At 33.5% G+C, this 27951-nt stretch overlaps 1 protein-coding gene and 1 long non-coding RNA gene across 3 annotated transcripts in view; one reads left to right on the top strand and one right to left on the bottom strand.

Annotated features, from left to right (window-relative positions):
• Positions 1–27951, top strand: part of LOC145242465 (uncharacterized) — a 276276-nt gene that overhangs the window by 137878 nt on the left and 110447 nt on the right. The window contains exon 2 of one of the 2 annotated variants that reach the window (XR_013862747.1): positions 8452–8769. The exons of the other annotated variant lie outside the window; for it this stretch is intronic. This is a non-coding gene — a long non-coding RNA (uncharacterized LOC145242465). Of the gene's footprint in view, positions 1–8451; positions 8770–27951 lie in introns of those variants that run through there. 2 annotated transcript variants of the gene reach the window in all.
• The window catches only part of LOC145242392 (uncharacterized), a 146359-nt gene that overhangs the window by 117076 nt on the left and 1332 nt on the right, over positions 1–27951 (bottom strand). The window lies entirely within an intron of this gene.

The following is a 27951-nucleotide window of genomic DNA, read 5'->3' as shown; positions in this document are numbered from 1 at the left end:
ATTTGGAAGTTAAATTATAATATCTTTTAATTAATAACTCATCTAGGGAAATAGTCTGTCCAATACCAGTTTCGCTTAGAAATAATAGGTCTAGTTTAGTCTCCTGTAATTGGGTTTCAACCCCTGGAAGGTTAGAACGTAGACCCCTGATGTTAGAGAAGGAGACATGGTAGTAGGGGTCCACGTTAGAAGTTGGAGATCCGGGTTTAATTGTGTATATTTTATTGAAACTTTTCATGATGGAGTTTTGCGATTGTGGACTAGGTCGACTGACTTGCTTGAAGCAGGGCAGAGAAGGAAATTAAGAGAGAAATAGAAATGAAGAAATATTTTTGTAGCACATGAAAAGGTAAAGCCGTAACAATTATCCACTAATATGGCATCGAGAGGCCCCACCAGAAGCTACTGCATGGTCAAGAATCCATTCATCAGATGACAATACAGCATCACCAGTACTTTGCACCTGTCCCGAAATGTTTGTTAAGTGATAAAAATAATTTACCAATAATAATAAATAAACTGCATGATAAAAAAATTATATAAACTGCTCAAAACCTGACGATGAACCCAGAAAGTTTTGAAAGAGCCCGGACTTACAACAAATATGGCAATTACACCAATCAGTTCCTGCCTGAATCGAAATTCGTTATGCGGAAGTTGGAAAAGATAAAAATCAGAATTAAGAGACAAAGAAATATGCTTAAGGGAAAAATACTGTCTCTCTCTCTCTCTCTCTCTCTCTCTCTCTCTCTCTCTCTCTCTCTCTATATATATATATATATATATATATATATATATATATATATATATATATATAGTGTTTACTTATTACATTTTCCTACCAAAACTACGTGCTATATAAGCTTTCACAAAGGAACATTTCTAAGTTAAAGTGATTTTTATCCTTTTGTAGTTATATAAATGTTTTGTTCTTTGATAATATTTTTGCTAATTTTTCAATTTTTCATTTGCAAAACTGCATTCATGTTAAGTTAGCACATATTAGGTGGCAACTATAATATTCCTCAATGTTTAATTTGTTTTCATTTTAATATGTATAATTGTCCGTTTAATATACTCCATTTCCTTTAATTCTTATAACGTAAGATTTTATAGGCATTCCACTCACTCTCTCTCTCTCTCTCTCTCTCTCTCTCTCTCTCTCTATATATATATATATATATATATATATATGTATATATATATATATATATATATAGCTCAGATCAGCTTGCTTGGTCGATGCAACCGCCAATCCGGTTTTCGACTTCTCGTTTCAAAAATCTTATATTTTAAGCTTCTTTTTTTTTTCATATATTTATTTCTAGTGTCTTAACACGATCGTTCCACTTAGTTCAGTCGCTGACGTAACTATGAGATTTTAGTTTCGCTGCTGACTTCGTTTTGTTGCTTTTTCAAACACTTTCATTATTTTTCAGTTTAAAACAATTAAATATGACATTTTTTTTTACATTCACGAGTATCACGCTTATACATTAATTCGATAACTAGATATAACGTATACTGACCCAACGGGTCACGAGTAGTCTAGTTTATTTTAATTGTCGGAGTGCGCCTTAGCAATACACAAAGATTCAATCGTGATCAAAAATCGCGCTATTAAATCCATCGACCCCCCCCCCCCGCCACAAGGATGACTGGGCTAACGTAGAGGTGAGGGGGAGAAATCCTACATATTATTTGACACACTCAATTTTGATTTTAATAAATACATGTTCATAGTATTATTAGACTAAACTTGTGTTTAGAAGACGAGAGAAATGTTATTTGTTTTACCCGCATTCATAAATGTCTGTGTGCTTTTACTGAATACGCACCCGATAGTGGTACGAATGCCGAAGGAACCAAATGTCGGCAAGCATCTGTTTAAATAAGCAGTGAAAGAATCTCGAGAACTGAAGACTGACGGGGAAAAAAGCACAAAAACGTTGATAAATATATGGAACGTAATTAACGCATAGCGTGATATCATCTGAAATTGAAAGAGTGGAAGAGACAGCCTCTCGCAGTAATAACTGCGAGGGCGGCAGAGAGTCTTCGCAGCAGAAAAATATTAGAAAAAAACGATGCAATAATCCCCGTATTTTGTCGACGGATGTTCATCGAAAATAAGAAGATAATAACCGACGTTGTTCGGGAGCGATCAGTTAAATCTTGAAAGCGCACGCGCGCGCGCACACACACACACACACACACACACACACACACACACACACACACACACACACATATGCATTAACGAGATTTTTTTGATAGGTTTTGGCATAAATAAATAACGGCTTAATCACCTCGACACATCGGCCCCCGTAAGATCACGAAGTAAAGCGACGTCTATATATGGTCAGTATTAAAATGGGAAATGTACACACAGAGAGACAATTTCACATTTGTAGATATACTAGCAGTTCAGTCTGGCTTTGCTCGGGTCATATGTGCTGTTCATATTTTATGTGCATATATATATATATACATATATATATATATACATATATATACACACACACACACACACACACACACACACACATATATATATATATATATATATATATATATATATATTAAAAAGTTTGACGCATGTCCAGGTAACCTACATCTAAAATTTCAAGTGTTTAGACCAAAATTGGCGGAGAAGTGTGGAAGAGAAACGTACACACACAAACACGCACACAGACAGACAGACAGACAGACAATTTCTACTTTTATAGATATACAGATAGATTTATTTTTCTCCTTCTGAGAATGAAAAATATTTATTTGATAACCCAGGAATTAAAGAACTTTTTTATAAATTGCCTCTTTTTGGAAATGATTTATTAAACTAAAATTGTAAAGTATGTAACTACTTTTATTTTATTATTTCATTCTCTCATATATACGTATGTTGATATATATATATATGAATCTCTATATGTAAACATATATACATCTACATGCACACATATATATATATATATATATATATATATATATATACATGCATATATACATATATGTATTTTTTTTACAATGTAGTCACCACTTATCAAGGCCCGGAAGCCACTCGGGGATAAGGATTATTGTGTGTACAGTATGTTAGTTTTGGAGATCTGATACAGTGTCTTACTTAAGGAAGCGGTTAATCAGGAATTTGTTCACATTGGACTTGGAGACATCCAGGTTGTAGTCAGGTGGGAAACATGCAACCGGAACAGAATTCCACAGGCGTGCACTTCTAAGAAAGAACCTTTGTTCATGGAATCTACGTTTTGATTTTGCCACAGATAAGGAGTGGGGAAAATTTTTTTACAGTGGTTTCAGCTGGACGGGTATTTTTCGTGAAAGACTGGCGAGGGGGGACCAGAGATTGGAGTTCAGACGAGCACCTTCCATGGTAGTAAGGATAAAACAAAGACAGGCTCGCAACGTCTCTTATGTGGGAGTGAGGTTGCAGAAAGGAGAAAAGGGCATCACCCACTAAACCACGAAGCCTATTTTGTACTCTGTCAAGGCAGGATAGGCTGTTTTTAGCAGCAGATGTGGCAGCAGTACTCCATCCTTGGACGATCTTGGCTTTTATACAGATAGAGAATTGCATCAGGCGTGAGATATCTTCTGAAGCGGTAGAAGGATCCTACCATTTTTCCAGCGAATCTTGGCCACTGACTTGATGTACGTATTCCATTTCAGGTCAGGGGTAAAGGTCAAGCCCAGAAGCTTATCAAAACATGGAGCTTCCCCTAGACGAGAGCCACCCATATCAATTGATGCCAGATGGGGATCAGAGCGTTTATGATGTAAAGATAGGAGCTTGGTTTTAGATGCATTAAAAGTAACCAGCCACTTCCTCCCCCACTGTACCACGCTCTCACGATCAGAGGAGAGAGAATCTGAGAGAACTTTGTCATTTACGGCCTTTGATGTGTTGCCGTAAATGGTCGTGTAATCAGCATAGATATCAACGAATATTTTAAGTATGTGTTTTGGGAAATCATTGATGTAGATCAGGAAGAGAGTTGGGCCTAGGATAGACCCCTGAGGGACTCCAGCATTAATATTGATGGCCTCTGATTTCTGCCCATCAACTACTACTCTTATGAGCCTATCGGTGAGAAATGATTTTATGACCGAGAAAACATTTCCAGTTATACCGTAGCTGGACATCTTGTGAAGTAGGCCCTTATGCCATACCTTATGGAAGGCCTAGAGAGGAAGCCTTTGTCAAGAGATTCGTTAATCCTATGAGATATAACAGTTATCACATCTGCTGTAGATCTGGCAGAACGGAAACCATATTGCCTGTCACTAAGAAGGTTATTTTTGCTGAGGTGGTTGACTACTCTATTTAATATGGATTTCAGCAGCTTAATCATGACACACAGGAGACTTATCGGTCTGTACTGAGAAAGAGAGGACTTATCACCTGAGTTCTTAAATACAGGGCATACTGATGAGGTTTTCCAGGGTGTTGGAAAACACTTCTCTTTAAGGCAACGCTTAAAGAGTTTTGTAAGTATGGGAGCAAGTTCTAGTTGAAGCTTTTTCAGCACAATGATTGAAATGCCGTCAGGGCCAGTTGCTTTACTGGAATCAAGGTTCTTGATTAGCTTGGCGACATCATGCACAGATATTTGTATGTTGCATTGCGTGTTGTCCGTTAAAGGAGGAAATACAGGGAGTTGATGGCCTTCGTCGCATAGGGTAGAATTAGCTGCAAAGTTCTTGCCAAATAGTTTGGCCTTGTCTGATGCTGACGAGATGACCTCAGGTCAATTGATGATGGTTGGGATAGAACGCACGCTTCTGTTCAGGATCCTGTTTGCTATTTGCCAAAACTGGTGGGAACCAAGCCGCTGCTCAACTACTTTGAATTTAACGGACTTAGCATATAGCCCTCTTGCATTTTTTATTATTATATTTTTTATTATATATATATATATATATATATATATATATATATATATATATATATTATTATTATTATTATTATATATTATATTTAAAACAGTAAACTACATACTACATACATGCATGTTTCAAGGTAACGAACCTTCGTCAGCGTAACTTGACTGTTTCTAGAAATCGAATTCCGGACCATGTGTATCACACTCCGGCACGTTTAACCGTTACGGCATGAACTCCTAGATGATTTTATTCTTTATTTTTATAGATTATAAATTTAGATTTCTTGTTGATTTTTTTTCGACGATAAATACCGTTAAAACCTGAAGGATTTAAAAGTACTCGGACTTATGATAAATATTGTGATTACATCAGCTAGTTTTCGCCAGAAGTGAAGACTTATTTGGAAGTGGAAAGCATCGAAAATAGAATTAATAGACAAAAAACGTCTATTTTATTTAATGAAATATGCCAACACAAACACACACACACACACACACACACACACACACACACACACACACATACACACACACATATATATATTTTGGGCAGTCCGTCGATTTTGCCGATGATGCGGAGGTCGGTTAGTGTCCGTGTCGAAGGTGCGATGTGAGTCTGATCGGAGCTCTGAAACCCCGGCTTCAGATGTGACACCTGGTGGAAGGAAATCCGGGTAGTGGCGCCCATACTCGTGCACTTTTTGCTTCCTCTCTCGGGCAGTCTGTCGATTTCGACAATGACGGCTTCAGCAAGAGCACGACTACCATACTCCAATCGCCTGAGGACAAGGATCACGCTGTGGCCTCCAGTCCATCAAACCTGCCGGTACGCCCTCACTCCATCGCCGCAGGATTTTCACCTCTCTCCCAGTCTAGGCAAAGTAGGCATAAGCAGCTTGCCCAGTACTGCTAGCACCCTCCCCGCTGAAAGCAAAAGTAAAATCTGCACGCATGCAATCAGCCGCATCCGATAGCTGAGGCAGACCGTGGTCGAGTTGTACATCACCCTTGTTGACCGCGTCAGCACTACTGGTATTGGGATCCCTTCCTCATCCGCCAAGAGCATCCTCGACCAGGTTTGGATTTTTGTGACCCAAAATATGGGGCTAGTGGGTATACACCTTGCCCAAGGGTGACCCAGAACTGCAACGACTAAGGAGTAGTGACATTCTCCCCAAAACCAATAGCTCCCGCCCCAGGGCCTCGTTGCCGGATGTAGTTTTACGGCATACCCAGGACACATATGTATATGTACATGTAAACATATATACACATGCACACTTCTTGACAGACGCGTGCCATTTATTCAGGTCGATGACGAGCATCAATGTGCACGTAGATATGTCTTCAGCCCAGTTTCACTCATGAATAATCGTTCACAGATGTAGCAAGGGAACTTGAAATATTTGCTCCTGCTTGTTGAGAGATTATATTATGCATCTCCAAGTGTCGTGTCAAACCGCTTGCAGATTTGTAAATCAGTCGACAGATATTACAAAAATATTCGGGTAGTCTGCATGGCAGCACATCACAATAAAAATATTAGTCGTGTCTAACATTGTGTGATATCACGCGGTTCACCGTATATATGCATGTATGCATATGTATATATATATTTATTTATATGCACATATATGTATATATGTACATATATATATATATATATACATGTATGTATATACATGTATAGATGTGTATATGTAAGTGTAATATTAAGTGTAATACATTAATATAGATATATAGGTATATGTATACACATATATGAATATATACATATATGTATGGATATATATATACATATATACATACATATATACAATGTATAAATGCATATATATACATATCTATAAATACATATATTTATATAAACGTATATATGCATATATACGTACATATACATATACTTACATATATCTGTATATATATACATATGTATATGTATACGTATATGTGTATATATGCTTTGATATACACATATATACATATATATGCATATATACGAATAAATATACGCATATATACATATATATATCTATACACATATATACATATATGTATGTGTATATATATACACACGTATATGTATATACACATAGATATATGCATATATATGCATATATACATACACTTGCATATATATATATATATATATATATATATGCATATATACATACACTTGCATATATATATATATATATATATATATATATATATATATATATATATATATATATGTGTGTGTGTGTGTGTGTGTGTGTGTATATACATATATATGCATATTTACATTCATATACATACTAGCATGGGTGCCAGGCGTATTTGGAAGTGTATGTTGAGCAAAAAAAAAAAAATTAAAATTAATAAATAAAAAAAGGTCATTTTTTTAAACTTTGACCCCTATTATGACATTTAAAATTTATACTTTTGGGTTAAAATCAAGTTAAGTTAGATCCATGTCCAATGAACCTATATCTAAAATTTCAAGTGTTTAGACCGAAAATTGTCGGAGGAGTTTGGTAGAGTTCTCAAAGGTTAAATCGTTGAACTTTGACCCCTTAATCGCCAAATTTCTGGCCGAAACCGATCACATCGATTTTCCCACATCGCAGTACCCTGTATATCAAATTTCGAGTCTGTAGACTTAAAATTGACAGAGTTATTGGATAGGGAAATGTACACACACAGACACACAGACAGACAGATACACAGACACGTTCACTTTTATAGATATACTAGCATGGGTGCCCGGCGTTGCCCAGGTATTTCGAGGTGTATGTTAAGCAAAAAAAAAAAAAAAAAAAAGAAGCGGTCAATTTTTTAAACTTATGAAAATTGACAGAGTTATTGCGTAAGGAAATGTACACACACAGACACACAGATACACACACAAACAGACACATATGCATATCTATCTATATGTACATATACATATATATATACATATACAAACATACATATATATGAATATATATGCATATATTAACATACATGTTCATACATATATTGACATCCATGTATATACACACACATATATAGGCAGATATGCATACGCATATATAAATACTTATACACACATACTCACATATATATACACTCACAGATATATATATATATATATATGCATCTTTATATATTTATGCATACACATACGTATATATACACACATATATATATATGCACATATATACATATGTGATGTACATATGTACACATATTCCTATGTATATGTACACATATTCCTATAACTGGGCATACACATGTATAATACACACACACACACACATATATACGTTTATCTATATGCACATATATACTATATTATGTATTTGTGTGTGTGTATACATATATATATATTCAATTCACATACAGACATATATACACAAATATATATGTATACATATATTCATATATACATATACAAGGTTCCTTCAATAAGTTTCCAGACATTATTTTGTATAGGCATTTAACATTGTCAAAGACTCTTGAAAATTCAGTATGTTATTGCGATACATCTTATGATCTGACTGCTTAATTATTATGATTTCAGGTTCAAACGGACAGTACAGCAGGAACTAGGATATACCATACTAAGCCTGATCTTCAAAGCTGGTGAATTTCCTACATACAATCTTGACGTGAGGACGCTTTTAGAAGAATTATATGAAATAGAAATCTCGCTTGAAGCTTGGAAAAATGCTACAGAAACGTATGGACTGCTTTTGGACGATCTTGCATGAATCGAGCATCAGATTTTGGGTTGCATAAGAAATTCAAAGGAGACAGGGAGTCTTCGAAGGATGATGAGATGTATGGGAAGAATAAGGAAGTCAGAACACCAGACTTTGTTCAAATATATAATTTCTTTGATAAGGGCCGATGTATGTCTCTAGAGACAATAAGTGCACAGTTTGATATCAGTGTGGGAACTGTACACACAATTATTTGCGAGGAACTTAAGATGCAGAGGATTTGCGTGACGTTTGCCCCAAGGGAGCTTAGAGAAAATCAGAGTATTTGACCAAGATGGGCATCAAGACTTTCCGTATATTCCCGATCTTGCTTCTTGTGACTTTTGGTTATTCTTTCAGCTCAAGGACAACCTTAGAGGCTGTCGTTATGGAACAATTGAAATAATGAAAGAGGCAATGACGAGGATCACTGACACACTCACACAAGAGAACACCAATGGGTTTTCCAGAAGTTGTTGGAACGGTAAAACAAGTGCATTGCAGCAGAAGGATATTACTTCGAAGGGGGGGGGGCTAAGGTTTCATGTGTATACTATTAATATAATAACAGTCTGAAAACTTATTGAAGGCACCTCGCCTATACGAAAAAAGTCTGAAAACTTATTGAAGGGACTTCGTATATGCACACACACACACACACACACACACACACACACACACACACACACACACACACACACACACACACACACACACACACACACACAAAAATAGTTTAATCTCCATAAACATATTTTCATAACTATTAGCTCTACTTCTGCATTGAGCAATGTCGAAGTAAATACTGAGAATTGGTAATAATATATATCTCTTTATAAAATTATCTATTGATGCATCACACACACACACACACACACATACACACACACACACGCATGTATATATAAGGAATCTTGGGGCTGTGTGTTTGTGTGTCTGTGAGTTCGTTTCCTATGGACTCGAAAATGGCTGAGTCAATTTTTATGAAATTTCATACGAATGTACTTTATGTGCTGGCAGTGTTCTTAGATAAGTTTTTTATCGCAAAGTCTCCGAAAAGTATCGACAATTGAAATAATCCACTGAAAGAAGGAACAGGCGATTTTAACGAAAGTTTACATCTTACACAACCTAACACCACAAGTGCATTTGAGAAGTTTTATTACCAAACAAGCTGAAGACCCAACATATAAAATTAACAGTAGGTTCTTTGATACGACTGAGGTGCATTCGAAATAAATGTCTCTGTTGAAAGCATAATTTCACTTTTCAAATTTAAACTTAAATTTAAGTCATTATCCCTGCACAACTAGTAATGCCAGTATATGAAATAAACAGTAGGTTCTTTGATATGATAAGGGCGCGTTCGAAATTAATGTTTGTGTTTAGACAACAATTGAATCATGATACTTTTGCATTTTAAACTTTAATTCAAGCCATTATATATAAAGATAATTTTATAAAATCAACAGTAGATTTTCTACAGTGCAATGTAGATTTCAATATATTGTGAATTTAGTCACTGCGAGAGACATGTGGAGATTCTTCCAGGTGCATTGCGATGGGTCTCCAATAAGAGCAGGCAATTAATCGATTTGATTGAAAAAGTGATTTCGATGACAATAAAAATATGGAAGTGTGAAACATTCGTTGATCATCATTTAATCCTGCACAACGCTACCTATATAAGTGTCAGATGCGTTCCAAGATGGAGTTCTGTTAGCCCATGTGTGGAGATGCTATTTAAACACTCCTTAACTTGCCATATTACAATGTCGATTTCGAAATCTAGTGGAATAGATAATTTTATTTCCTTACAGTCCTTTACTCACAAAAAAGCCGTTGCTAGTTTTTTTTCCGCTCTATGTTTATTTTCATGGTAGGTGCACGACTGAACTTCAATCTCTGGTTGGCTCTGTAAAAAAAATTGCGAGGTGACGGTGGTCTAGTTGTTAACGACACGAACCAACAACCTGGGTGATTCGAGTTCGAATCCATTGCTGTCACTACCATCTAATGCGAATAAAATCTGGCCCAGTTTTCGTTCTGAAGCTGCTGTTATCTTTTAAAGGGAAGTTACTGTGGCAGAGTTTTATTTTCCATTTCCGCTTTCCACCTTTTTATCTTCTTCTTTTAAAAGAATATTTACCGTTTTACTCTGATTGCGCAGTTACTCGATATTCGTTCACATTTGAGTTACTCTCGTTACTTTAAATAACTCCCATCTGTGAGAGACGCAAAATGACCCCCCTACCAACCCGTAAACCCTTGCCACCCCATTCGCATCCCACTCCACACTCCATTTTGTGTGGCTTCCTCGCTTTGCCAAATATGTGCCGTTCTCTTTGCACGGTCACTGGAAGAGGACATACAGAACAACCCGTATCTATCTTGTCCCTCACTTATACCGAGATAAAAATAGATTGTTTTCTTTTTTTTTTGACAGAGGCGAAGGGTGGGTTAGAGGTAGCAAATATTTTCTCAAGCACAACTGACATAAATGCATTCTTTGATACGACAGAAACGCATGAGCAAAATTCAATTTAAGTTAAGCACATAGTAAACTCTCGAAATTCAAAACAAACAAATTATCTATTTAAAAATATTAATAAATGTTCTCTTTCGTGACAATATTTAAGACTTTAAACTAATAAATTCAAAAAGAAAGCAATTTCTGCCTTGAATTGAAGTTTCAGGACATGAGTAAAGTATTATAGTTGTTTTAGGCTTCATAACAATTGGAAACGATTTCTCACGCATAACCCTCGTCTAAAAGACTTGCTTAATGTAAAGTGCTAACATAAGTCAAATTTATTTCGTATTATTGAAAGAATAGTAAGCCATTTTTGTTTCCAAGTCCTTTCAATTTTAATTGACCCTATTTCAATTTAGATTAATTTTCATGTTAATGTTATATACATTTCCTTTTATATAATAAGATGAAATCGGCCTATTTCTTACGTTATCATCGATAGCTTTGAATCTGACTAATTAATATTTTATTCTGATTAGCCAATGCTTCCTTTTTTGCCATTATTTCCATTTAGTTTTTTAAGAAGATAATTCTTCCGGTTAAGAGGCTTGTTAAGCTGGAAATATACAATAATAATATTAACAGCTATTTATGTCATTATTAACACATAATTTTATACTTTGCTCTATATTTTTTAGCTTTCAGGTAACAATAATATTTATTTAGTATATAATTTGAATTAGTTTACAATTTTATTTATATAATGTTTTCACAAATACATTATTTTCGATTTAAATACTTTACATTTATAACAATTATTTTAACTTACTTTAGGCATTTAAAACGGTTATAAGGTGTAATAAACACACAGAATATGTACACACACACACACACACACACATGCACTTTAAAATATTACCGCTGGATTCATAATTAACGTTTTTTTTAATTTGGGTGTTTAGTTTGTATATACAGCGCTTCTAGTATTTTATTTTATTTTTTTTCACGTTAAAATCATGTAACATTTTAGTATTTTCGACCATGATTTTCCGAAATTGTGTATGTGGGCAGCTATGTTTTTTCATATGCTGACATATCGAACTAGAGCCAGGAAGGTGAAATGTAAATCTTGTTGGTAGTATGAGCGATGTAACTATTAGTACTAAGATTGTTGGAGAGACATTCTCCTCACTGGCAATTAAAATGATAGCTTACGTTGTTTTTTTTCTATTAAGTTTTTGATTTGAGAGGTATTGTTGCTAATTATCAGGTTAGCAGTTTTTAGTTTTCATAGTAAATACTAAACCTGATTTTTGTATTATTGATGAGAGATACACACCTATGAATTCCATTTTTAAGAATATTTATATTCTTAAGCCCCTTTACCGTCATCATCATCATAATCATCATCATAAAAATATTTATATTTTTAAGCCCCTTTACCGTCGTCGTCGTCGTCGTCGTCGTCGTCATCATCATCATCATCATCATCATCATCATCATCATCATCATCATCATCATCATCATCATCATCATCATCATCACTAATAATAATAACACCATCACATATAACATGTGATAATAACATCATCACATATAATAAAATAATTACGAATTTTCCCTATCCAACACTATAGGAACCTAACAAGGCAATTCTCATGCAAAGCTTCCGAACTCACCGTTCCAAACTCATACTGCAGCGTGTTTTCGTACAAGAATTCGCCCATTTCCACATTTTTTTATAAAAGTTATACTCCTCCTTGACTCACTCTCTCACTTAAGCAATCTCATAATGGTAGTATCAAATATATCCCCTCTTTAATTTTATTCCTCCTACAAAGCTCTAAATCACCAGTTCTTTTATTAAAAGTAATCCTTAGCTACAAGACAGCAGGTAATTATTCCACTTACTGAATACATTAGTTTCATACATAACATTACAGATTACGGAACGCACACTTTCAGTTCTATGTTCAACAGAATGACGGAATGATACTCGGACAAACAGCTTAGCGTTATAACCAGTCGTTCTTCGATTAAGAGAATACAATTTTCGAACACAGAAAAAGCCTCTGTCGGCATCGCTATCAGACATGTTACCCGAAACAAAACCTTTACTGACAACATAAAATACAGACATTATCGTTTTAACATGGTTTCCCTAATGGTTCTGGTTATATTTCACTTTGCGTCCGCATCCATCGTCTGTTAAAGTTAATTCATCTCATTTCACATGCCCCATAATTATTCTTTCCTTACGGCGAATATGTAAACAAAAACGTTTTTTTATAACTGGCCTTAAGCCAGTTGGTATTCCTAATCGCTTCCCTGGCATTTATTACTTTTTCTTTTCCGGTAACATTTTTCTTTTTTCTTCTTCTTTCTCACCGTCATCTTCTCTCTCTTATTTTCATCGTCTTTTCATCTTCTTCATCTTCTTTCTCCGCGTCATCTTTTTTTTTTCTTTTCGGTTGTCTTCTTGATTTTACACAGTCTTCGTTTTCTTTCTTGGCATCTTCTTGGCATCTTCTTCTTCTTCTTCTTCTTCTTCTTCTTCTTCTTCTTCTTCTTCTTCTTCTTCATCATCATCCTACACTTCGTCTTCTTGTTGTTGCTTTTCTTCTTTTTAACCGCCATCTTCAACTTCTTTTATTTAGCTGTTTTCTTCTTTTTTTAAACGTCTTCTTTTTCCGCGCCTTATTCGTCTTCAAATTTACATTCTTCTTTTCCTTCACATTTATTTTCTGTTCTTTTTTCTGTTTCTTTTTCTTCATTTTTCTTCTTATCACACATATTCTTCATCTTATTCTTCCTCTTCTTTTGCTTTTTCTTTTACGATTTGTTCTCACACGTTTTATTCTCCTTCCCCGTTTCTTCATTTTCTTCTAAACAATTTATACGTGCAGCTTAAGCACCACGCTATTGACTGATTATAGGATTTTTCACAAATATATCTTTCGATTCCGCAGCGAGACACAGTCAAGGACAATACAGGGAACGATGAAACCAGAAATACAAAAATAGAAAAAGAGCTACATGAACGATTCACCAGAATAACAAAGAAAAGCAATCATGAATATGCCCTGATATGGCTAAGAAAACAACCCATCAACACAGAAAAAGGATCTCTACTGAGAGCTGCACAGAACAACACGATTAGAACAAATCGTGTTAAAGCTAAAATAGATAAAACACTGTGAACAAAGAGACGAAACGATAAATCAAATGAGTGAATGCAGCAGCAGACGACTACACCTGGAATATGCGGACAAATGTTTCGAACACAAACCAGAAACAGTACAAAAAAACGAAAATCACAAAAGCCTCTGGGATATGGAGATACAAACAGACAAACGCATCTAAGCAAGAAAACCGGACTTATTAACAAGGAGATAAGAAACTGCCAAATTGTAGATTTTGTCGTCTCAGCAAACCAGATGATGAGAATCAAAGAAACTTACCAGAAAACGGAAGGGGGTATGGAACCTAAAAAAATGCGATATAATACCAATAAAGGTGCACCAGGAACAAACTCAAAGAATTAAAAAAAAAAAAAAAAAGAAATAGAAGAAATCGAAATCGACGGAAGGAAAACGGACGGTAATACTGAAAACAGCAGAAATATCAAGGAAAATCCTCGAATGCGGAAACATGAGTGACAAACACTAACCGGACATATAGAAACTGCAATGAAAGCGAAACAAAAAGATGCAATTGAGAAAACTGCAATCGCAAAATTGTAAATTGATTACCTGCCCCCCCCCCGAAAAACAACTGTTCAGTCAGCATCGACTGGCACAGCACCAAATAGTCGAAGGGTCAAGGAGGTTGAAAAGACCGAAGAGAGAACCACACCTCCACTGGATGGGTGCGAAGAGGACTGGGATCTTCGGAAGGCTTACTGCAACCCATATTTCAGTGATGACCAATGGTCATTGCCAGTGCGAAGTTAATGGTAAGCGACTGATGCAATAGCACACATTTATTTGCAAAGGTTATCGAAATAGGCAGAGAGTACTGGGGATCTGGGGAGACTTGTTCTCCCCCCAGACTCCAGGGAACACCACCAGTTATTATCAGTGAGCAATCACTAATGGTCATGTGTGAGAATTCCTAGTGAGTTGCAATAATAATATAACTGCACAGAGATTTATTATCTTAAGTTATGTGAGATAGATGTCGTAAAAGATATATTGCACGGAATCGATTTCCGAATAAAATCGAAGTAGCATGAATAGTGATCGTTATTATGAAGCCAACAAGTTGCTGGTAAGTCTAGTATATATATAAGTCCAATGACCGATGAAACCATGCAGTATGTGTGTATGTGTGTATGTGTGTGTGTTTGTCAGTGAAAATTTTTCATCTTCAAACCTCATGTCTTGTGTGTCTATTCTTGAGTAAATGAAAATGTCTTTAAGGATTTTGCTGCTTTATTATCTGCTGGTGCGTGTACACGCGTATGATTCTGTCTTTGTTAGATTGCGTGTGAATGTAAATTACATTTTAAGTCCCAGGCTCTTCACTTTTTCAAGATGTTTGGTTTCATTTCGGATCATGCTTTTTTTTTTTTTTTTGTTACTTCAAGTGGTAATCAGATCTTCCGGGTTCACGCTCTTTAGCGGGGGACATAATAATTCCCTCGGTAAGCAGATCCGTTATGGCCAATTTTGGTAACACAGAGCTGAAGAATACCGCCTGCGACGCAGAAGACAAACGGGAGAAAAAGAAGAGGAAGAAATCAAAGAACTGATACCCCCTACTATTCAAGCACACGCAACAAACGTGAACAACTATTCTTAAGAGGCGTCCACTCATTTTGCGCGTTTAACGCTGAAAACTATGAAACATAAGCATGGCAGAGCCAGCAAGATACTATTGTGAATTTAAACCTGACAGATCCACAAAAAAAAAAAAAAAAAATGTTAGTTCGAACTCAACATTTAAACAAACAATTAAATTACTACTTCAAACAGGGAATGCCACTGACGAACAAAAGTGCTATTTCAAATTTAAATGTGGCAGACCAATGGAAATACAATTTCAAACTTTACTCTGGATGACCAATTGAAATGTTATTTAATGAGCGTGACAGACCAACGAAAATGTTATTTAATACTTTAGTGTGACAGAAAACGAAAATCTTATTTTAAACTTATGTTTGATATATGAATGAAAATTCTATTCGAACATTTAACCGTGACAGACCAACATGAAATACTATTTCAAACTGAACCGTTGCACCGTTGCAGACAAACGAAACCTCTAATAGATACGAAAAGCGATCTCAAATCTAAGACAAACATCCGCCCCCATATATATATATATATATATATATATATATATATATATATATATATATATATATATATATATATATATATAGAGAGAGAGAGAGAGAGAGAGAGAGAGAGATGTGTGTGTGTGTATGTGTGTACGCACTTCTCTTATCCCCATCGGCATTTTCTAAGACCGAAGCACGCGACTCTATACCTGCACCCCAATATTTTTCTTTCTTCTTTAGTTTACCCCTCTCCTCCTTCACTCTGTCTATTTCTCTCTATCCCCTCTCTCTCTCTTTCTCTCTCTCTCTCTCTCTCACATACTCCAGTCACTCGCACATGTTTAGATAGAAGTAGAAGCTTATAAACGGAAAAAAAACATACAAGCAGACAACCAGACATACATATACGTAGGCATTGGTGTTGATAGAGACGCGTCGTGATAGACGCACCTACTTCTTTAATCATAATTGCGATGCAAGTTCGGATATAAATACAAGCACCGTAAGATAACAAAACAAAACAAAAAAAAAAAGTAAAAAAATGTAGGTTAATATATTCTTACGCTCAACTAAGCACAGATGCATACAGAAATGGCTGACACATTTAAAAATGTCAGAACTTTCCGACTTTTGATTCACATTACTTCGTTTCACTTTTTCTGTTACCATGAGAAATATTTTTTAATTGAGTGAGTGCATGATGATTAGCATAATGGTTACCATAGCAGGGTGTAGAATCGGCCATACCGAGATCCAATCGGACTTGTTGTGTTTAATTACGTTCTAATATAATTGGAAAATGAATGAAGCGCACTCGCACTGTATGTTCTAATCTTAATAGATTTTAATAAATAAAAACAAACGTCTCTAGCCCCCCCCCCAACACACACACGTATTCAGTCTGCATGTTGCTGGCCACATATACCGCAACTTTATCATTAAGTACTCTAGTAGAAATGATCGCCAGCTACTACTAGTAATAATCATATTATTTTGTAACAGAAAAGAAGGCACATGTGCATCAAAGAATTTCTCTTACTACGTAATTCATGGGCTTAATGACTATGCAGTTGATAAAACTGTCGCATGTTAATATCAGCTTGAAATACTTATTTCACTAGCAAAATCATTGATTAAAAAATGAGAGTGAAAGAGAGAGTTATATATATATATATATGTATATATATATATATGTATATATATATATATATATATAATTGATTAACATTAAGATTGGGTCTATTTTAACAGGAATAAAACAAACAATAATTATTCAAACGTGTTCAATACGAGTATCGGGCTTTTAAGTTCACATAGTTTTATTTATATAACATGTCTACATTCGTATTGAGCAATTTTGAAGAAATATTGATTTTAAGTTCATGTTAACAATATAGCTGAACTTAATCAATTAATATTACTCCTAATAAGTCGAGTACTGTTCTAACAAATTTTTTTTTCAATCATAAACACGCAGAAGTTGAATTTTGATATTTCACTAACAAATATTTCTATTCTAAACAAAAAGGAAAACACCATAAAATGTTGAAACGTTGATCGATCCGCGTAGACTCTTTACAATGTTTATATATATATATATATATATATATATATATATATATATATATATATATATATATATGTGTGTGTGTGTGTGTGTGTGTGTGTGTGTGTGCACGCGTGTGCGTATGCATATATATATTTAAATTAATTCTTGTGTTTCTATATAAATATATATAAATATATATAAATATAATTAATTAATTCTTACTTAAATTAATAAATATATCTATATATATATATATATATATAATTAATTGTTGCGTATATATATATATATATATATATATATATATATATATATATTAAAAAAATAACTCGTTTTTTTTTAATTAATATCGAATAAAATTAAATTTAAGTATAAACTGTGTTATTTTTCTCTTTTTCAATATATTTAAAAAAACTATCCTGTTTTTTTTCAAAAAGCAGCCATTCATTATCGACGGTCTAATCGTTCGACAGATCTTTCTTCCTTTGCTTACTATACGTGACGTCATTTTTTAGTTAACAGGCATTCTCTCTCGATGGTGACATCACAAGCAAACCACAATACAATACTTTAGCTGTAGAATATCTAACTTTCTTTCTACAGAGTTTATTATATATTTGCAATATGCTAAGGGACTGGTTGTCATTCATATGTTTTCACCTACATTATAAGGATTAGCTGTATGATTACGTACTCCTTTCTGTTCTTATTTTCTGACTTCAGATCATTATTGTTTTCCCTTTCCCCCTCCTCTCTCTCATATATATATATATATATATATATATATATATATATATATATATATATGTGTGTGTGTGTGTGTGTGTGTATATGTATGAGGTTGGGCGTTGTGTAATCTTGTCCTTTTTATGAAGCATAAAGGGGTTTCAATTATCTCGGGATAGAAACTGCGGCACTTATAAGAAGCTATTTTCTCTTGTAGAAAAATGTCCCGGCCAGATTATTTGGTTACACACTGACCAATTTGTTTCAAAGATAACTAATTTTATTTGTTCCCTGAAAAATTTAATCTAGTCTCTTTGGGAAATCACGGCCGGTTAGTACAGAGAACACTACAAGCAACCAGAAAAAGACATCTCTCCCCACCCTCTCTCTCTTTCTCCTGGTGATTTTCACGAGTTACGTCGATTACAAAATGAATGAATGAACTAGAGGAAAGCCGTGTATATATATGTGTATGTATATGTATGTATATGTGTGGGTTTATATATATATATATATATATATATATATATATATATATATGTGTGTGTGTGTGTGTGTGTGTGTGTGTGACTACGACACACTATGCAATAATCCGATAAAAATAAACTCAGGAGAAAACAGACCATTGAATTTTATTTCATTGATTTTTGTGTGGCACAGAGGCAAAAGAAGGAATCCAATCATTTTATGTGTCATTACAATGTTACCTGCGGTGAGCAATCAAGCAGGAGACGCGATTGAGACGTGACACTGATATCATAAATAGAACCTAAATCCGAGTGGGTGACTCTGAGCAAAATGCGATTTGCTATTGATTTCCAATATGTGTGGTTTTCTTTGACAGATCTCCACTGCGCCCAACTAAATCTAGCGTAGGGGTTTGTATTCCATATTTCATTCCGTGTTATTATAAGAATATAGCTGGGGGAGAAAATTCGAGAAACTTCATGTTCGCTAGACAAAGAGACGGTATAATGATGAAATGGCTAGGGTGTAAAAGAAACTTTGTAGTTTCAAAAGATTAGCGAAGATTTTGTTTGTATTTTTTGGATTATTCTGACAACTAATTTCATCTTGTCAGGCGATGTTAAAAATATATTTAAGAATTAAGACTTCTGCCGATTATTGTTGACGAGACAAGAACAATCTACCCATGTGGATTAAATATAAACTATTAATTATGTTCCAGAATATACTGTTATAGTAGTAAGTACGTTGATATTAATTCAGTCTTTCAAAGTTATGGCGTGTTAATTATTTATTAAATTAAAAAAAAATACATACACGAAACACTAATTTATCAGAGAAGAAAAGTAACTAAAAACATTTAACACAAAAATTGTTTTCTTTCAACACATATGCTATTAATGTCGCTGAATTGAAATTAAAATGATCATGGTGCTTTTTATGAATTTTAAACAATAAAGAAAACACAGTTTAAACATCGTCATATTTAACTTAAAATGAAATTCAGAAAAAAAAAACACTCAAACCAGATATGTTTTTCTGATTGTAAAACCATAAACACTTGCGTTATTTTTAAAGATACACTGATAGCTATTTTTTTAAAAAGGAATTACCACTTATCAAGGCCCGGATGACACTCGAGGATAAAGATTAATGAGTATATGAGTCAATGAGACAATATCGTAGTCATCGCTAGTAGTGGACATTCGGTAAATTGGATTACCTCATCAAGAACTTTTTCACGTTAGACTTGAAGGCCACTATATTGTAGGACAAAGCAGGAAAATTAAGAGAGTTTTACATGCATGCAGTTCATAGGATCTACGTTTAGGTTTAGCCACAGATATGAGTGGGGGAAATTATTTGTAGAGGTTTCAACTAGACGAGTGTTATTCGTGATAGTTAGGCAAAGGGACACCATAAATTGGAGCTCAGACGAGCACTTGCCATGAAAATAACGATAAAGCATAGACAGGCTCGCAACGATTCTTCTGTGGAAAAGAGGTTGCAGGGAAGAGAAAAAGCCCCCCCACCCACCCACTAAGCTACAAAGTCTACTTTGAACTCAAGGCATGATAAGTACTTCTAGCAGCTTCTGAACCATAAACATATTCTCGATAAATTAAAAACCGTTGCTATAAATTTATAAGTTTATTTAAGTGCCCAAGGCTTACAATCGTAATGCATGAATTATAATATTTACTTTATAACTGATTGTCAGGAATACCTTCTCATGTCAACCTCCATTTCCTACCATAGAGTGAAAACATCATAAGTAAATTTTGGAGAGGGTGGCAGCTGTGGCAACAGCGAAATAGGAATATGGCCGAGGATAGTTTATGGTTAATAACACGTGTTAACATAATTGAAGGTAAACAAACGGGTTATATCTACTAAGTTACAAACGGTACAAACCCAACTTTTATAAATCCTGATCCCAATGACTCAAAAACTACGAAATAAATTTAGATCAATCTTGAGCTGAAGCGAACCAATGACCAATAATGTGCCATTAGATGATAACCAGGAAATATAATACAAATGCAGTGTTTAAAATGCATATATGCACAGTAGAAGTCTTAAGTAATTCGCAATTTTTTTTTTGGGGGGGGAGGTCGCTTGCACTGATAATTGAACCTTCAACTCCCAGAATAGCGCAATTTTTATAACTGAATTTTACCAAGCAAATATCTTATCCACGTTAATATCGGTTGTTGTGAGAATTCCAGGTTGCTCGAATGACGTTCCTAAATATACCATGATTAGAGAATCAGCAGGAGCCATTATTCGTGCTTTGTCGTGCCTAAATTGGTCGTACATTAATAGTCAAACCTAGGAAAGTTTGTTTATTTATTTGCTAGACGAAAACAAACACTTAGCAACTGAAAAACATATCTGGATAATATGAAAAGTATCAAGATGGATGACTGAGTTGGATTACCAGGTGCTGTCAGCAAATTTCTTCAATGCGTATACATGTGTATTTTGATGGTGGTAAAAATAGCGTCAAACTAGCAGCATGTTACGAAAGGTTGTCCAGACTATCGGTTCCATTCTTTAACGCTACAACCCTGGGTATAAACTGCTACCTTTTCGTAACAAACGAAATGATAGGGAAATATATGTTTATTTTTAAATTAGCCAACTCTTTAAGAAACACTGTTAGTGCATTGTTTAAAAGCACACGTGAGGCATGATAATTGAATTGTGATTATAAACTTTCATTCTCGCCTGAAATTACTTTCAAATTGACATTTGAAACTCACATTGGATTTTCCCACGGTCTCAGTAAAGTAGAGTATTGGCCTTTACAATAATACTAGTGTTATTTCTGCTCATGCGTAAATATGCATTTATAGGTCAAACAATATTATTTTTGAAATTTTGTATGCGTTAGAACATAGCACACATGGCAATGAATAAAGCTGGGGAGTTATATATTTTCGATTCTAGCTGATGGCACACAAGTCATATGTTTTCACTTTTGAAATCACTACTATGTATTGGGTACAATATAATAATAAAAGAGTATTGGCTCTATAATAATAAATACGAAATCCGCATTAATATCATGATTAAACGTATATTACGAACGGACCACGCCGGGCGGACTGCTAATATATGTATATACTTAAAATATATATATATATATATATATATATATATATATATATATATATATTTAGTAATGTGATTGATAATTTAAAAATCAAATTATAATTAAATTAAAAATCCGTTTCATAAGAAGGAACAACAACAAAATCAATTATTTGTACGATCGTTTCGGAAAACAGTGTTTTATTGTGGTAGACATCAAGTTACGGACAATAATTATTACATATAGTTTTTTTTAATAAACAAGGTTTCCTCATCAGCAAATTGTGAAGGGTTTTTATTAAATTTAAAAGACACCATAAATACACCTAGCATTAAAAGTAAGGCAGATGTATCTGGAAAAAATTAAAATAAAGGTCTGGATTTAAACTTGATAAGAAAATTAATATGGGTTAGAGATAGAAAAGAAATAGAGTAAAATATGAATTTGGTTTGGTTTAATATTATACATACATACATACACAAATATATACATGCATATATATGAAAAAAATAGACACATATATACATATACATAGATATACAGATATATACATAAAAATATAGGTAAAGATATTTACCTTTCAATTTTTCGCCTTTTGAAATCAGGAACTATGGTTAAAGTACTCATATAGATGCTTGCTATAGCTTTTCAGCTTATGGAATGATAAATTTTCAAAAAGGATGCCCGTGCAATAATTTATTTCCGTTAGGATACTTTTGATTTGTAATTCGAAAGAAATTGTAAGTTAATGTTATTTGTATAATTACATAATGCAAGGGGGATAATTAGTTATATTTTCTTTAATTAAAGGATGCAAGGGGGATAATTGGTCTAACTTAATTTATTACAGAAATAAAAGCATTTATATGAGTACTTTAACCATGTTTTCCACCTATCGCATTCAATCCTGGGCGATGCTGGGTATTCTGCGCGTATATATTTGCACTTATCTCATTCAATTCCGGGACTGACTTCATGTCCGCCACCCCACATTTAAAAATATACATGAAATAAATAATGTTTAAATTGTAAATTGTTTCAACCATTTCCGGGATTGACCTTATATCCCCAACCCACTGTTAAAATATACATGAAATAATGTAATGTCCAAATTGTAAACTGTGTCAGCCATTTCCGGGACTGACTCCATATCCATCACCCCATTGTTAAAAATATACATGGAATAAAGTCAGGTCACAATCGTAAACTGTTTCAGCTATTTACGGGACTGACTTCATATCCCTCACCCCACTCTTAAAAATATACATGAAATAATGTAATGTTTAATGCATATACTGTTTCAGCCATTTCCAGGACTAATATCATATCGCCTCACACCACTCTTAAAAATATACTTGAAATAAAGTAATGTTTAAACCATAAACTGTTTCAGCAGCGTTTCAAAATTAACACATAAAAACATTAAAACGGTTAGGGATCCGGCAACCATTACTTCAACATGAATTTCTGAGTGTAGTATCAGTTTCAGCATTCCAGTGATTTTAAACCCCCCTATCCTTAAGAAGAGTTTTTCAATTACTGTCATAAGGACGGAAATATGAACTCAGGATTACTTGATATATTTATGTGATTTTTGGAATGTTACAAATAAGCCCCCAGCGTGCACTGATCCATTTACCTGATTTTTGGAATCAGCAGTACATCTATGTGATTTTTGGAATATGACATCTTATGTCAATGTAGTACATTATAAATATATTATATGCATCTTTTTAACAGAAGATAATGACGTCATCGTTGGAAGTAAATACGTCAGACTATCATCCCTCCCTACTCGAAAAGAAGGAGGAGATTATGCCTGGGATCACATTAAACACTCACCAAATCTATTAATTCACATTTAGTATAATGTATATATTAATACGATACAACCAATGAAATTTGCCGGAAAGCGTGACACACAAAAGAACAACACACGCTAAAATAAATAAATAAATAAATAAATAAATAAATAATAATAATATTATTATTATTATCATTATTATTATTATTATTATTATTATTATTATTATTAATAATAATAATAATAATAATAATAATAATAATAATAATAATAATAATAATAATAGCTTATCTTAACACTTTACTGCAGTTTCAAAAAAAAAAAAAACATCCGATTATCAGAAGTATATTATTCACATTCTAAAAAATCTCGTGTAACAAGCGCAAAATTAATGCGACTATATGCCTGGGAATCTTAAATAGACGCTTAAGTCTATTGCATGTAAACAAAAACGTGCAGACTGCATAAGAATTTATATATATTTTAGAACTCCTCCGCGTGTGCAAGCATTGCTGTCTTTGATTTTGAGGAGTTGATTTTCATATATGTCAAATCTATCAGAATGGAGAAAATATCTGACTAATGAAAACCAAAATATTCTACTTGATAACTCTACGTTTATATGTCCACATAAATCACGTTGCGGTCAATGTGACCTTATTCAAAATGCAGTTTGTCAAGTGGCGTAAGCAGAATGTAAACAAACAGAAATTCAAACGATTTAAAAAAAAAGAGGAAATACGGTGTTCGCATATATTTCATTTTAAGATATTGCTATTGCTATTATTATTATTATTATTATTATTATTATTATTATTATTATTATTATTATTATTATTATTATTATTTATCCGCTCTATAAAGTATTGAAAAATTTGGATTAAACGAAAACCACTTCTTCTTCTCCCCCTCTAACTCTGTCTGTCTGTCTGTCTGTCTGTCTCTCTCTCTCTAGATAGATAGATAGATAAATAGATAGATAGTCATCCACATACAGTACTGTTTTGTTGTACTACAGCTCCTCAGTGTGACTAGACAATCAACTACCTCAAGCCAGGATTGAAACTCACTCGACTGCCTATATATATATATATATATATATATATATATATATATATATATATATATATATATATATATATATATATATATATATATATATATGTATATATATATGAATATCAATACACACAAAAGGAAAACGAATTTAAAGAAGTATATATATATATATATATATATATATATATATATATATACACACACCTATAAATTCGTTTTCCTTTTGTGTGTATTGATATTCATATTAAAACCCCTCTTTTCTATTTATGTATTTATTTGCTTCCCCACGAAAGCAAATTAGACACAAGGTCGCTTTTAATGTGGGGTTAAAACAGCTCCCCTAAAACAAGGGTAAAAAGGGGGAACTCTGGCAGTATCTAAAAAAATAGTAATTGTCTCAGTGTGAAGGGTTTCCCCTACATTGAACAAGGACCAATTAACTTATGTGCAGCATTTGAGAAAAGATACTACACTTTGATCCCGGCTTGAAGGCCAAGAACAACATTATGCTTATTAGTATTTATTTGCTTTCCCACCAAAGCAAAATGTGACACGAGGTAGCTTTTAAAGTGGGGTTAAACCAGCTCCCCGAAAAAAAGGGAAAAGGGGCACTCTGGTTGGGCCCAAAAATAGTAATTGTCCCAGTATAGAGTGTTTCCCCTCCATTGACTGGGACAAATTAACTTAAGCGCAGCATTAGGTGTGACAGAAATTTCGTGAAAAATATTGAATAATTCCACCCCCTGTCTTTCCAAGCTTAAAACTCATCGAAAAATGTAATTCAAGTCCTAATTTTTTTTCAATTAAAGGAGCAATGACCACCGTTTCATAAAAAACCCCAAAAAACAAAAAAACAAAAAACAACAAAAAAAACAACAACGTGTTTTTAAAAAAAAAGGTTTTAAACTTCGGACTTTACGGGTAAATTTCTAAAAAGCACTACTTTTTTGCTTTAAATTTGAATATATTATTTGTTGATCTTTTATCTTCAATTTGTGATATGTAACACTTTGGTGAGTAAATTAATTATTTACTTTTTAATAGACATTTCAAAATGGGGGAGCCTGAATTAAAAAAAGAACGTTTGTCTAAAATATTATATTCAGTTTATTGAAAAGAGCATAAAATTTCACATTGACCCTGAAAATATCGTAAAAATAGAATCAATAGAAAAATTTTGATAGATTTTTAAAGTTTAAAAATTGAAGAATACTGAGCTCATAAAATTCAATTAATTTCATTACTGTTTAAAAAAAAATTTCTATTACTTTTAAAACAACTTTAATAATTAATTTTGGAAGTATAATCCATAAAGAAAATAAACAACCCACTTTTAAAAGAAATTACGAGTTTTTTTATATTTTATTCGCAATTTCGTGTTAGGATTGTCAAAAATTCCTATAAAAATTCTAATACACCTAGTGTAGCATCTGCAGAACAGATGGTATTTATTTGCTCCCCCACCGAGCAAATTATGCCCAAGGCCGATTTTTAATGTGAGGAGTGAAGGGGAAATGCGGACGAACTCCCCGGGAAGTAGGGGAGTTGGATAATGACAATTGGTATGAAAGGTTGCCCCTACATTGACCAAGGTCTTATATGTGGGGCTGCCCCCATATAGGTCTTTGCTTGCAATATCTGCCGGAACAGATACTACACTTTGAGCCCATCCCGAAGGCCAAGAACAACAGAAAAACGGCAATCCTCTTTTCTGTTTACTTAAAAAGAAAATGCAATTTTCTTATATATGGGTTGTAGTATTGGATTCACTAGCAAAAGATGTAGCTAATTTGCATATTCTTTTAAACATCCATTTAAATTAATTCCCTATTAGTTGCTTCGGTTTTTTAATGGGATAATCATCTTTAGTTTACTATTGCGTGTAATTATATTCATGCAGATTTCTATACTTGCATAATATTTGCGTAAAAAGTTTGTAGTAAACACAAAATTGTTTCCATAAATATTTATGTATACGTATATATTTTTGTTTAACAAATTCTGCCTACCAAACTCCTAGAGTTTTTGGTCTATAGACATGAAACTTCATATATAAGGTATTTGAATCCATGCAAAACTTTATATTTGTGTTTTAGCCCGGAAAAATCAGTGAGAAAGTGTGAAAATTAAAAAAAAATGAAATTTGCCAGGTGAAGGTAAAACGCCGACATTACGAATGCATAATGTAGTAGCTATTGGTTCATGTTTTAATTTTTAGCCTTGCAGTAAACATGTCTTCATAGCCCAGTCATTGACAGCAGAGGCAAAATAAATCGTGAGCTGAACGTTTTGGTTTCGATTCTCGGTGGTGGTGCATGAGTCTTTTTTAATACTTTTTAAATCATTCCTATATATTGCATCCTATCAATTTATCTCTCTCTCTCTCTCTCTCTCTCTCTCTATATATATATATATATATATATATATATATATATATACACACACACATATATATAAGTGAAAATGTCTGTCTGTCTTTCCTCTATGGTAGTTAAGGAAGACAGAAAGGCATTACTTTACATATTCACACTTTTTAATATATACATATGCACATAACCTTATGAAATGTACATAAGGCTCGATCAAAGCCGGGCGGAATATATATATATATATATATATATATATATATATATATATATATATATATATATATATATATATATATATACTAACAGGCCACCCGGCATTACCCGGTCGTAAAATATGCTTACATATGATATTTATTATTAATAAAGATTTCGTATTTATTATTATATTATGTTTGACCCAATATATAGTAATGACTTAAAAAAGTTAAAAAAAGTTTAAAAAAAAAAAAATGACTCGTGCGCCACCACCGAGAATCAGAACTAAAACGTT

Source organism: Euprymna scolopes, chromosome 1 (assembly GCF_053919585.1).
Source record: "Euprymna scolopes isolate OS-2025 chromosome 1, ASM5391958v1, whole genome shotgun sequence".
NCBI classification, from domain to species: Eukaryota; Metazoa; Mollusca; class Cephalopoda; order Sepiida; family Sepiolidae; genus Euprymna; species Euprymna scolopes.
This window is presented reverse-complemented; position numbering and strand designations above follow the sequence as displayed.